At 36.3% G+C, this 14,986-nt stretch overlaps 1 long non-coding RNA gene across 1 annotated transcript in view; it reads right to left on the bottom strand.

Moving 5' to 3' along the window:
- Window positions 1–4,808: 4,808 nt before the first annotated feature.
- LOC141374321 (uncharacterized) overlaps window positions 4,809–14,986 on the bottom strand; it is a 216,216-nt gene continuing 206,038 nt past the window's right edge. Inside the window, exon 3 of the long non-coding RNA XR_012381098.1 lies at window positions 4,809–4,878. This is a non-coding gene — a long non-coding RNA (uncharacterized lncRNA). The remainder of the gene's footprint in view (window positions 4,879–14,986) is intronic.

Here is a 14,986-nt window from a genome sequence, read left to right as displayed (position 1 = left end):
ATGTAACCCCAGGATAAAATACAAAAAAAAAAAAAATTCTGTGCTGCAGGTTGCTATTTTTGAAAGCACTGTTACCAGTGGAAAGTAAGATCCTCCTGAGCCAGATGTGAGTGCATCTTTAGGTTTCCAATGACCACCAAATTATACTTTATTCTCATACTTCTCAAATTTTAACATGTACACCAATGCCCTAAGGGTCTTGTTCAAATGCAGATTCTGATTTAGAAGGTCTGGGACAAATCCTGAGAGTCTGCAATTCTAACAATTTCCCAGGTGATGTCCAAGCTACTGATCTGCTGACCAAATCTTGAGTAACAAGGTTCTAGTGGACACTATGAATTTAAAAATTCACCATCATTGAAATTTCCAAGGTAAACTGTCCACTGTATTTCCCCTATGCCAGTAAGTATGAAGATTTTCCCTATTAACACCTTTTACTTAAGAGAATAATTGCTTTAATAAACAGCCTTGAAACAGACTGAACCTTTTAGTTAGCATGAATTTAATCACTATATGAAATGTGGCTCATGCAATGATTAAGAAATGATAATGTCTTTGGCAGATAAGTTTAAGCTAAAATTTCCCTTTAAAATTCCTTCTCTATGATTCAATTCACATGTGGCTTCTGAGATACCTTACTAAAGGTACAGTCTTGTAGTGATGCACTGTAGAGCCTGAGTCTTACCCAGAAGCGAAGCTGAAATGCCCATAATGCATAGGAATAAAACAGATGGTGATCTCATGGGAAAATCTCCTAGTAATGAGATAGCTCTTGGGATAATTTGACCAGAAGAGCCAATCCAGATAGCCCTTAATCAGTAATGACAAATTGAAGAGCCTTAAAAGTAAGAGGCTGTGTTTTTCCAGTGCTTGCCATATTAGATTTTAGCCATGCCCTACAGTTATAAAACTACATCCTCATCAATCCATGGAAACAAAATCACTTAATTTGGCTAAGGATTCAAGAGTATAATTTTTAAACCAAAATGGTAAAACTACACTCATTAGACAGTATAAATTCTTCCATGGGAGTATTCAAAATCTGTCAGCCCTCACACTCAATTTGAAAAACTTCCCACTGTCACTAATCCTCTTTGTTCTCAGTTTCATGTCTGCCTTAATCAGTTGACATACTGTATAAAGTTGTGCATAAACTAAATTTCAATTACAGAAATCTTATTTTAATTCCATTTCAAGTAAGTTACTATTTCTGTGAGGAATTCTATGTCAAGAATTAAATTATCCCCAAATACCTACTAACATATATTTTGCAAGTTCCATATACATATGTCTCATTATTTTAATGCAGACTATATCTGTACTTTCACTTTACACATGACCCAAATATCTATTTTAATTTGACAAAGGAAAACTAATATCCATGGTATGGGGAAGTACCTGGGCTACCAAGAGAAGGAAGTGGTTACCAAAAGCAGGACTGGAAGGGCAGGGGGAAGAGATCAACCACCAGCAAGAAAAGCATTTGTACAGAAGGGCCATCCTGTTCCCTGTAATACAGGTGTAGAGTCACTTCCCTCCCACTGGCCAAACCCAATTCCAGTTGGTAACTTCCAAAGAGGTCAGACTCCTAAAATAGCAGGGTAGAGAAGTTGGAGATGGAACTTACAGGACCCTAAAGGAATACTAGGCATAGTGGAAAGTAAGGGAGCATACAGCAAATCAGGGAATTAAAGGAAAATTCACTTACTGAATGTTGAGACCACTAATCTCTCAGCCATCAGCTCCAGAATTTCAGCAGCCAAGCTTTGATGCTCCAAGAAAGAGACTGGATGGTTCCTCTCTAGAGAATAAACATAAAATGAAAGGCTAGATTAAAAATTTAGAAGATAAAATGAAAAATTTCCAAAATGTAAAGCAAAAGACAGAAATGAAAAATGAAAGAAAAAGGAAAGGATCAAGCCTTAAGTTCCAACCTTCAACATGACTAATAGTAATAGAGTTCCAGAAAGAGAGATGAGAAAACATGGAGAGAAAGCCAGCAAAAAAAAATACAGAATTTTCCAGATGCATTTCCAGATTGAAAGGACTCACTAACTACCCAAAATAATACATTAAAGCAGGCCCTCACCAAAGAAGCACTGCCATGGAATTTAACAACACTGGGACAAAATGAATATACTACAAACTTTGGGAGGGTGGGGAAGGGAAAGCAGGTTACATACAAAGGATCAGAAACTGGACTGTTGGGGCACCTGGGTGGCTCAGTCAGTTAAGCATTCGACTCTTGATTTCTGCTCAGGTCTTCATCTCAGGGTCGTGAGACTGAGCCCTTCATGAAGCTCCACACTCAGCAGGAGTCTGCTTGATATTCTTTCTCTTCCTCTCCCTCCACCCCTCCCCCCTACTCTCTCTCTCTCTCTCTCTCTCTCAAATAAATAAATCTTTAGAAAAAAGATATCAGACAGTTTCTGACTTTTTAACAACACAAAAAGCTAGAAGGCAATGGAGCAACACCTCCAAACTTTTTGGGAACATTATATCCAACCTTTAATTCTATACTCAGCCAAACTATCAAATAAAACCTTTTTTCAGGTGTGCAACATCTCCAAATGTTATCTCCTGGCTTCCCTTTCTTATTTAGCTACCAAAGCATGTGTTGTACCAAAATGAAGGGTGTATACCAGAAAAGAGGAGGAAATACAATGCAGAAAACCTGGATCTCAGAAACACAGGTATCCTGGAATGACAGACATGTACCAGTCATGGAAAGTAACTAGTTCAATTTGGGACTGAACTAAATAGCTGATATGTTTGAATGAACTAAGGCAAGATTTAGATAATTTGGGAAAGGAGCTGAACTACTAACAAGTGCACAAAAAATGAACTAATTAAAATACAAGGTAATTATTAGCTTCAGGGGAAAATACGTTGCAAGAAATGGAAAAAAAAGACTCACAATATATTATGCAGTTCAGTTACAGATAGTGTTTACATAGTTCAATGTAAACAAGGAAAGCTGCATCAACTTACACTATGATACAACTGTAATAGGAGAACAGACAGACAGCAAGTCTAAATGTGTATGGATGGAGAGAAACGGAAACTAAATCTTCATTTTCCTTTCTGGGATGTCAACCAATAATATTCAAATCTGGGAAATTAACAAGCAGAAATAAAAATATGTTATTTAGAGAAATGCAGATAAATGCCCAAAGGTAACAGCTGAAAGATGATTGTCTTTTTCTGTAATTTGTAGAGAATATGTGGAAATAGATTTCTTTCTGCATTAAAGACTTTAGTGAAAATTTTTAAATGAATTTGAATTATAAACGTAATTTTCAAAATTTAAAGGTTAAATGCTCCCAAAAATGTGTTTCTGTCATTTTGAGGTATGATACCTCACAAATTGCAGCATGCAATTTTTATCTTTCTTTTCATGATTATTTTTAAATTTGTTTACCTGCAATGTTTGTTATAGTTTCATAAACATGATTACATGTTACAGAAAATGATTCTGCCTGTTACTTTGTTTAATAAAACATGAGTGAAGAACCTAGATGCATCTTTGAGAATTTCTGCAATTATCATATTGATTAATCTCTGTACCAAGGTTATATTATCAAGATTGAAACTACTTATAAAAATAGGTATTACTCCAAAGACTTCCAGGAAAGATGGCAGAGTAGGAGGACCCTAAGCTCACCTCATCCCACTGATATAATCAGGTAACACCCACATCAGTGTAGATAGCCCAGAAAATGCCATGAAGACTGGCAGAATAGACTCCCCATAACTAAATGTAGAGAAGAGGTACATCGAAGAGGGTAGGAAGGCCAGTGATGTGGTGGGGAGCTAAATGGACCCATGAGACTGTGGGAGGGAGGGATGGTGCAGGTGCAAAGAGGGGAAAGGATGAGACCACATGCCAGGCACCCCAGATACAGGGGACCCACATAGGGAAGATGAATTCCCATAACATCTGGCTTTGAAAATCAAAGTGGAGCTTAACAACTAGAACTTTAAATATCAGCTGACTGGGCTTTGAGAGAGCCTGGAGAGCAGAATCACAGCCCTTAAAGAGACAGCACAACAAACAGCCCTGCTGAGATACAGCACAGAAACAGCAGCTTGAAAAACGCCTGGGTGGAAGGGAGGCTTATTTATTAATCTTAGAGTATGTGCTGGAGGTTCAGGGATGTTTGGGGGGACTTCTCCATGAACAAAAGAGCTGGCAGGCACCATTTCCCACACCCATCTCTCAGCCTAAATACATAGACGCCTGTAGGAACCAGTAGCAGGAAGCTTCTTCACCTCACTTGCTAACAGTGAATGTCCCACCCTCCACATTCCCTTGCAAATACACCCCCTCCAACATCCCCTTGGCCAGAGCCCATCCAAAGCAGTGTGACAAGCCTGGCACTGGGCAAGCAGCCGTGACAGGGGTCAGCACCACTCCAAAGAGACTCCTGCCCCAAGGAGAGGGGAAGAAAACCACACAACCCAGTCCAGTTGTGGCACCAGCAGCGGTCTTGGGGCAGATATCTGTTCTCATTGCAGGCCTCAAGAACCAATGAAAGTTTCTCAGGGGACAACACAGAAGCACTCTACAGTTTGGTGCTACTGCATTTCTGGCAAATACCTGGTCTGACTCAACTCAAGCTAAAGGCAGCCCCACACTGGCCCAGTAACAACACGGGGACCAAACTCTGCCTGTCACAGGTAAAGAGAGCCATTGCAGACAACTGGACTGAAGGAAAAAGTGGCTCAGTTACAACAGTAGGAAACACACAACACACAAAGGAGACACCTCGGAAGCACCAGGCTCTGGTGAATAGGAGACACTTCACTGCAGGGCACTACAGGACCACTTCTTCTTAAGGCCACTACTATCAAGAGCAGGAAGTCTAGGTCATTTTCCTAAAACACAGAAACACACACAGAGAGTTAAACAAAATGGGGAGACAGAGGAGTATGTTCCAAATATAAGTATAGGACAAAATCACAGCAAGAAAGCTAAACAAAATGGAGATAAATAATACGCTTCATAGATAATTTAAAGGAATGGTCATAAAGATAATCACTGGACTTGAGGAGTGAAAGACCTCAGTGAGACCCTCAATATAAAGACCGAAAACATAAGAACCAATCAGAGATAAGTAACTCAATAACTGAAATTTAAAATACACTAGATGGAATGAATAGTAGACTTCAATAAGCAGAAGAAAGAATTGGTGACCTGGAGGACAGAGTAATGGAAAGCAATCAAGCTAAAAGAGGAAAGAAAAATCAAACAATAAAAAATGAAGAGACTTAGGGAACACAGCAACACCATCAAGCTTCACAACATTCATATTATGGGGATCCCAGAAGGAAAAGATAAAGAGAAGCAGCAGAAAATGTATTTGAAGAAATAATAGCTGAAAACTTCCTGAATCTGAGGAAGGAAACAGAAATCCAGATCCAGGAGGCACAAAGAGTCCCCAACAAAACCAACCCAAGGAGGCCCACACCAAGAAACATAGTAATTAAAATGGCAAAAAGTAGTGATCAAGAATTTTAACAGCAGCCAAAGAAAAGAAAATAGTTATATAAATGGGAAACCCCATAAGACCATTGGCTAAGTTTCCAACAAAAACACTGCAGGTCAAAAATATATGAGTGTCATGATAAAATCAGAGTGAAAAAAGAAAAAAAACAAAAAACAAAAAACCCGTAACCAAGAATACCTTATCCAGCAAGGCTATCATTAAGAAGAGAAGGAGAGAGAGGAGTTTCCCAGATGAACAAGATTTAAAGGAATTCAACACCACTAAACCAGCCCTACCAGAAATATTAAAGGGGACTCTGTGTGGAAAGGAAAGACTCTTGGCAGAAGTAAAAAAAACAAAAAGTAGGAAGCACAAAAGCAATAAAATTAAGTATAAAAATCAGCCAATGGATCCACAAAATAAAAGGACATAAGGTATGACATCATAAACATAAAACACAGGGGGAGAAAAGTTAAAAAATGCATTTAAACTAAAGTTTCCATCAAGTTAACATAGACTGCTATATGCAGAAGATGTTATATAGAAAGTGAAAGGTAATCTGAAATCAAAAACTGGCAATAAATATTCACAAAATAAAGAGAAAGAAATCCAAGTACATTACTAAAACCAACAAAGTATGAGAGAAGAGAGCAAGAAAGGAAACAGAGAACTACAAAAACAACCAAAAAATAAGTATCAAAAAGGCAATAAGTACACACCAACCAATAATTACTTTGAATGTAAATGGACTAAATGCTCCAATTAAAGGACATACAGTAAAAGAATGGATAAAAAAGCATGACCATCCATACGCTGCCTACAAGAGATTCATTTCAGACCTAAAAAAGACACCTGAAGATTGAAGATGAGGGGATGAAGAAACAACTATCATGAAAATGGAAGCGAAAAGAAAGCTGTGGTAGCAATATTTATATGAGACAAAACAGACTTTAAAACAAAAACTGTAGTAAGATACAAAGAAGGACACTATATAATAATAGTAGGGGACTTTAACACCACACTTAAAACAATGGAGATGTCCTTCAAACAGAAAATCAAAAATGAAACAGTGGCTTTGGATGACATATTGGACCAGCTGTATCTAACAGATATATTCAGAACATTTCATCCTAAAACAGAACACACATTCTTTTCAAGTGCACATGGAACATTCTCCAGAAAAGATAACATATTAGCCTACAGAACAAATCTCAACAAATTCAAAAAGATCGAAGTTATACATCGTTTCCAACCACAACACTATGAAACTGGAAATCAACTGCAAGAAAAAAATTGGAAAGAGCTCAAATACATGAGGGTTAAATAACATGCTAGTAACCAATGAATGGATCAGCTAAGAAAGAGAGGAAATAAAAAAAATACATGGAGACTAATGAAAATATAATGGCCCATAATCTTTGGGACACAGCAAAAGTGATTCTAAGAGGGAAGTTTATAGCAATACAGACCTACCTCAAGAAGCAAAAAAAAAAAAAAAAAAAAAATCTCAAATATACAACCTAATCTTACACTTGAAGGACTTTTAGAAAAAGAACAAACAAAACCCAAAACAAGTAGAAAGAAGGAAATAATATGGATTAGAGAATAAATAAACAAAATAGAAACTAAAAAACAATAGGAAAGATCAATGAAATCAGGAACAGGTTCTTTTGGAAATAAATCAACAAAATTGATAAACCTTTAGCCAGACCTATCAAAAAAAAAAAAAGATATAGAGAGAGCAAACAAAATCAGAAATGAAAGAGCAGAAATAACAACTAACACCACAGAAATATGAAGAAATATGAGAGTATTATCAAAAATTACATGCCAACAAATAGAACAACCTAGAAGAAATAGATAATATACTAGAAACATATAACCTTCCAAAACTGAAACAGTAAGAAATAGAAAATTTCAATAGACTGATTACCAACAGTGAAATTGAATCAGTAATCAAAAAACACCCAACAAACAAAAGTCCAGGACCAGATGGTGTCACAGGTGAATTCTACCAAATATTTAAAGAAGAGTTAATACCTATCCTTCTCAAACTATTCCAAAAATTAGAAGAGTAAAGAAAACTTCCACATTTGTTCTATGAGGCTAGCATTACCCTGATATCAAAACCAAATAGAGACACCATAAAAAAAGAGAACTACAACCCAATATCCCTGATGAACACAGATGCAAAAATCCTCAACAAAATATTAGCTAACCGATTCCAACAACATATTTAAAAAATCATTCACCACGATCAGGTGGGATTTATTCCTGGGATGCAAGACTGGTGCAATATTTGCAAATCAATCAACATGATACATCACCTCAACAAGAGAAATGATAAACACCATATGATCCATTTGATATGCAGAAAAGCATTTGATAAACTACATGTATTCATGATAAAAAAAATGTCAACAAAGTAGGTTTAGAGGGAACACACCTCAACATAATAAAGGCCACATATGAAAAACCCACTGCAAACATCATACTCAGTGGGGAAACAGTGAGAGCTTTTCCCCTAGGGTTAGGAACAAGACAAGGATGTCCACTCTCACCACCTCTACTCAACATAGTACTAGAAGTCCTAGCCACAGCAATCAGACAACAAAAAGAAACAAACGGCAACCAAATGAGCAAGGAAGAAGTAAAACTTTCATTATTTTCACATGACATGATACTACAGAAAACCCAAAAGATTCCACAAAAAAACTACCAGAACTGATAAACGAATTCAGTAAAGTTGCAGGACACAAAATCAATTTACAGAAATCTGTTGCATGAGTATACATCAACAACGAAGCAGCAGAAAGAGAAATTAAGAAAACAATCCCATTTACAATTCCACCAAAAAGAATAAAACACCTAAGAATAAACTTAACCAAATAGATGAAAGACCTGTACTCAACAACTATAGAACAATGATTTAAGAAATTGAGAACAACACAATTAGAAAGATACTTCACGTTCATGGATTGGAAGAACAAATATTGTTAAAATGTCAATACTACCAAAGCAATGTACAGATTTACTGTAATCCCTATGAAAATTCCAACAGCATTTTTCAAAGAACTAGAACAAACAATATTAAAATTTGTGTAGAACCACAAAAGACCCTGAATAGCCAAAAGAATCTTTAGAAAGAACAAAACTAGAGGTGTCACAATCCCAAATTTCAAGATATACAACAAAGCTGTAGCAATCAAAACAGTATGTTACTAGCACAAAAATAGACACATAGATCAGTGCAACAGGATACAGCCCAGAAATAAACCCACATATATATGGTCAATTAATCTTCCACAGAAGATGGGGCGCCTGGGTGGCTCAGTCGTTAAGTGTCTGCCTTCGGCTCAGGTCATGGGTCCTGGGATCGAGCCCCACATCGGGCTCCCTGCTCAGCGGGAAGCCTGCTTCTCCCTCTCCTGCTCCCCTGCTTGTGTTCCCTCTCTAGCTGTCTCTCTCTCTCTCTCTGTGTCAACTAAGTAAATAAATAAATCCTTAAAAAAAAAATCTTCCATAAAAGAGGCAAGAATATGCAATAGGAAAAAGACTCTTCAAACAAATGGTGTTGGGAAAACTGGACAGCTACGTGCAAAAGAATGAAACTGGACCACTTTTTCATATCATCCAAAAAAATTAACTCAAAATGGCTAAAGACCTAAATGTGAGACCTGAAGCCATAAAATCCTAGAAGAGAGCACAGGCAATAATTTCGCTGACACTGGCTGTGGCAACTTCCTTCTAGATATTTCTCCTGAGGTAAGGGAAACAAAAGCAAAAATAAACTATTGGGACTGTATCAAAATAAAAAGCTTCTGTACAGCAAAGGAAATAATCAACAAAATTAAAAAACAGCCTATGGAATGGGAGCAGATATTTGCAAATGACATATCTGATAAAGGGTTAGTATCCAGAATACATAAATAATTATAAAATCCAACACCAGAAAAACCAAATAATCCAATTAAAAAAGGGCAGAGGACATGAAGAGACATTTTTCCAAAGACAAACAGTTGACCAACAGACAGATGAAAAGATGCTCAACATCACTCATCATCAGGAAAATGCAAATCAAAACCACAATGAAATACCTCACACCTGGCAATATGGCTAAAATCAACACAAGAAGTAACAAATGTTGGTGAGGATGTGGAGAAAAAGGAACCCTCTTGCACTGTTGGTGGTAATGCAAACTGGTGCAGCCACTCTGGAAAACCATATGGACATTACTCAAAAACTTAAAAATAGAACTTCCTTGTGATCCAGTAACTGCATTATGGTTATTTATCCAAAAAATACAGAAGCACTAATTCAAAGAGATACATGTACCCCTATGTTTATAGCAGCATTAGCAATAGCCAAGTTATGAAAGCAACCCAAGGGCCCATCAATAGATGAATGGATAAAGAAGTGGGGTGTATGTGTGTGTGACAGAATATTACTCAGCCACGAAAAAGAATGCAATCTCGCCATTTTCAAAAACATGAATGGATCTAGAAGGAAGGTATTATCACTAAGTGAAATAAGTCAGAGCAAGAAAGATACATATTATTTTACTCATATGTGGAATTTAAAAAAAAAAAAAGAGTAAAGAGAAACCAAAAAACTGACTCTTAACTATAGAGAACATACTGATGGTTACCACAGGGGAGGTGGATGGGGTGGTGGGTGAAATAGGTGAAGGGGATTAATATTTATCATGATGAGCCCTGAGTAATGTATAGAATTGTTGAATCACTATTATACACTTGAAACTAACACTGTTGTTTACTGGAATTAAAAAAAGAAAAAGAAAGTAAATGTAATTAAGTGTTCAAAAATAAACAAGTAAGTAGAAATAAAAAGCAGCTATTACCCATATTGGAGTAGTGGAACTTTGAAATACCTGAAACTCTTTGGTATATAAAACATGAAAAATATAAATCTTATTTTCTAAGACTAATGTACTTTATCAAGACTTTAACGATCACATTCTAATAATGACATTTTTCCATGACAATATGAAGAGTGTACTTCAGAATGCTAAATTAAATTCTGTTGCTTCAACATGCCAACACTATAGCACATCAGCAATATAATTTTTCTCCTCCACTTTGTATAATGCCTCCTAAAATTTGATAGGAAAAACTTACCTTGCCCATTTGAACATTCTCCTAACTAGGAAAAAAGAGGTGGATAATCGCTGCATATTGTTTTTAATGAGTGGTTGTAAAATGAGAAATATGCTGAGAAATATAAAGATTCACCTATAATTCATTTGCTCAGTAATTTGAAAAGAACCTTGTCCCATGACTACTTAGAATATGCAAAGTGAATAGGAGAACCAAAGTGGTAAAGCACCGTTATAAATTAGTATTTTTCCAATAAAAAATAGTAATATCAGGCTTTTTGATGCATTTAATCTTGAAAACAAGTTTGCAAAATAAGCATAATTACTACAATACCTATTTTATAATGTAACAAACAGGGCAAAGTGCGGAAATCTGCCCCACTCAGAAGTTAGAGATGTAGAATGTGAGCCGAAGTATCTTTGAGCAGTCTATCCTTTTAGACGCTATCCTAAAATGTTTCGTATTTAACTTGTACCTAATGATGAGAGTCAAAGGTACTTTTTTGTGTTGGAAATTTAACATCAGTTGAACTTGTCCTTCATTTATTTTCAATTTCAATGAATTATTTCCAAGCTTTCTAGTCCAAGCCAATCTGGTTTTCTTAAAAACAAACAAACAAACAAACAAACAAAAAACGAGATGGAATCAGTAGTCAAAAATCTCCCAACAAAGAAAAGTCCAGGCCCATATGACTTGACTGGTGAATTCTGCCAAATATTTAAAGATGAATTAATAACAATCCTTAAGCCAAGATGTCCTTCAACAGATGAATGGATAAAGAAGATGGGGTTCATATATACAATGGAATATTACTCAGCCATCAGAAAGGATGAATACCCATCATTTGCATCAACATGGATGGAACTGGAGGGGATTACGCTAAGTGAAATAAGGCAAGCAGAGAAAGACAATTATATGGTTTCACTCATATGTGGAACATAAGGAACAGCTCGGAGGACCACAGGGGAAGGGAGGGAAAACTGAATGGGAAGAAATCAGAGAGGGAGACAACCGTGAGAGACTCTGAACTCTGGGAACAAAACTGAGGGTTACAGAAGGGAGGGGGTTTAGAGGATGGGGTAACTGGGTGATGGGTATTAAGGAGGGCACATGTGGTGATGAGCACTGGGTGTTATATGCAGCTAATGAATCACTGAACACTACATCAAAAACTAATGATATACTATATGCTAACTGAACATAATAAAAAAATGGAAAAAAAACCTTAAATTCTTTCAAAAATTGAAGAGAAGAGAAACCTTCCAAACTTATTTTATGAGGCCAGCATTACAATGTCACCAGAGCCAGATGAGGACACTAAAAGGAAAGAAAATTATAAGCCAATATCCCTGATGAACATATACGTAAAAATCCTCAACAAAATACTAGCAATCTGAATTTAACAGTACAGTAAATGATCATCCACCACAATCAAGTGAGATTTATCTCTGATATCTGAGGATGGTTCAACACATGCAAATCAATCAATGTAATATACCCCATCAACAAAATGAAGGATAAAAATCATACGACATATCAAAAGATGCAGAAAAAGTATATGACAAAATTCAACATCCTTTCATGATAAAAACTCTCAACTTAGGTAAAGAAATAAGGCAATTAAACATAATGAAGGTCAGAGAAGAAAAATCCACAACTAACCTCACACTCAATGCTAAAAAACTAAAAGCTTTTCCCCTAAGATCAAAAACAAGACAGGGGCCCACTCTTGACACTTTTAATTCCACATATTACTGGAAGTCCTAGTCATGGCAATCAGGCAATAATAATAGGCATCCAAATCAGAAAGGCCGTAGTAAAACTATTTCGAGATGACATGATTACAGAGAAAACTCCAAAGATTCTAGCTAAATTCTGTTAGAACTAATAAACTTAGTAATGTTGTAAGATACAACATTAACAAACAACAATCCATTGTATTTCTATACACTTACAATTAACTATCCAAAAAAGACACTAAGAAAAAAATCCCATTTACAATAGCATCAAAAATAATAAAATACTTAGGAATAAATTTAACCAAGTAGGAAAAAGATCTGTACGCTAAAAACCATAAGGGCGCCTGGGTGGCTCAGTTGGTTAAGCGACTGCCTTCAGATCAGGTCATGATCCTGGAGTCCCAGGATCGAGTCCCACATCGGGCTCCCTGCTCAGTGGGGAGTCTGCTTCTCCCTGTGACCCTCTCCCCTCTCATGCTCTCTCTCTCTCAAATAAATAAATAAAATCTTTAAAAAAAAACTATAAAACAGTGATATAAGAAAACAAGAAAGACACAAAATACATCCTGGGTTCATGAATTGAAAAAATATTGTTCAAATGTTCATTCTACCCAAAGTGATTCAATACAATTCCTATCAAAATTCCAATGGCATTTTTCACAGGACTAGAAAAAACAATCTTAAAATTTGTATGGAATCACAAAATACCCCCCAAAACAAAGTGATCTTGAGAAAGAACAAACCTTTCTCACTTGTAAAGAGATACCATAAACTCCATGGAGACAGAGACTCTAAACATCATGGCATTATAATACATATATATGCATTATATATGGTATATATTTAAGTTCCTGATGATCTGTAATCTGATCTGTATTCCGAAGTCTTCATAACTGGAAGCGAAGAAATGGAAAAAGACATTCCATGCAAATGGAAGCAAAAAAAAAAAAAAAGCCAAGGTAACAATACTTACGTCAGACAAAACTAACTTTCAAACAAAGGCTATAGCAAGATGCAAAGAAGGACATTACATAATTTAAAAAGGACCAACACAACAAGAAGATATAACAATTGTAAATATCTATGTACCCATCATAGGAGCACTAAAATACATAAAGCAAACACTGACAGACATAAAAGGGGAAACTGACAATAATATAGTAATAGTTGGAAACTTTAACACCCCATTCACATCAATGACTAGATCATCTACACAGAAAACCAGTAAGTAAATAGTGACTTTCAGTGATACATTAGACCAGATGGACTTATCAGATATATACAGAACATTCTATCCAAAAATAGAAGGTACACATTCAAGTGCACATAGAACATTCTCCAGGATAGATCACATGTGAGGCCACAAAACAAGTCTCCTCAATTTCTTTCATAAGTGTTCTATAGTTTTCAGAGTACAGATCCTTTACCTCAGGCTAGGTTTATTCCTAGGTATGTTTCGGTTTTGGTGCAATTGTAAATGGGATCAATTCTTAGATTTCTCTTTCTTCTGCCTCATTGTTAGTGTATAGAAATGCAACTGACTTCTGTGCATTGATTTTTATATCCTGCGACTTTGCTGAATTCCTGTATGAAAGAAATTAAAGACACAAAGAAATGGAAAAACATTCCATGCTCATGGATTGGAAGAACAAATATTGTTAAAATGTCTATGCTACCTAGAGTAATCTACACATTCAATGCAATCCCTATCAAAATACCATCAACATTTTTCACAGACCTGGAACAAACAATCCTAAAATTTGTATGGAACCACAAAAGACCCCGAAGAGCCAGAGGAATGTTGAAAAAGAAAACCAAAGATGGTGGCATCACAAGGCCAGACTTAAAGCTCTATTACAAAGCTGTAATCATCAAGACAGTATGGTATTGGCATAAAAACAGACACATAGATCAATGGAACAGAACAGAGAACCCCGAAATGGACCCTCAACTCTATGGTCAACTAATCTTTGACAAAGCAGGAAAGAATATCCCGTGGAAAAAAGTCTCTTCAACAAATGGTGCTGGGAAAATTGTACAGCCACATGTATAAGAATGAAACTGGACTACTTTCTTTCATCATACACAAAGATAAATTCAAAATGGATGAAGGACCTCAGTGTGAGACAGGAATCCATCAGAATCCTAGAGAAGAACACAGCAACCTCTGTGACCTCAGCCACATCAAATTCTTGCTAGATTGGTCTGCAAAGGCAATGGAAACAAAAGCAAAAACGAACTATTGAGACCTCGTCAACATAAAAAGATTTGCAAAGGAAACAGTCAACAAAACTAAAAGGAAGCTAGAGAATGGGAGAAGATATTTGCAAATGATTTATCAGATAAAGGGCTAGTATCCAAAATCCATAAAGAACTTCTCAAACTCACCCCCCCCAAAAAGACAAAAAACAAATAATCCAGTCAAGAAATGGGCAGAAGACATCAGCAGACATTTCTCCAAAGAAGACATCCAAATGGCCAACAGACACATGAAAAAATGCTCAACATCACTGGGCATCAGGGAAATACAAATCAAAACCACAATGAGATACCACCTCACACCATTCAGAATGGCTAAAATTAACAAGTCAGGAAACAACATGTATTGGCAAGGGTGCAGAGAAAAGGGAAACCTCTTACC

Source organism: Callorhinus ursinus, unplaced genomic scaffold (assembly GCF_003265705.2).
Source record: "Callorhinus ursinus isolate GAN/ISIS: 27379988/994484 unplaced genomic scaffold, GSC_fseal_2.0 scaffold16, whole genome shotgun sequence".
In the NCBI taxonomy this organism is placed as follows: domain Eukaryota; kingdom Metazoa; phylum Chordata; class Mammalia; order Carnivora; family Otariidae; genus Callorhinus; species Callorhinus ursinus.
The sequence above is the reverse complement of the archived record's forward strand: the minus strand, read 5'-3'. Positions and strand labels throughout refer to the sequence as shown.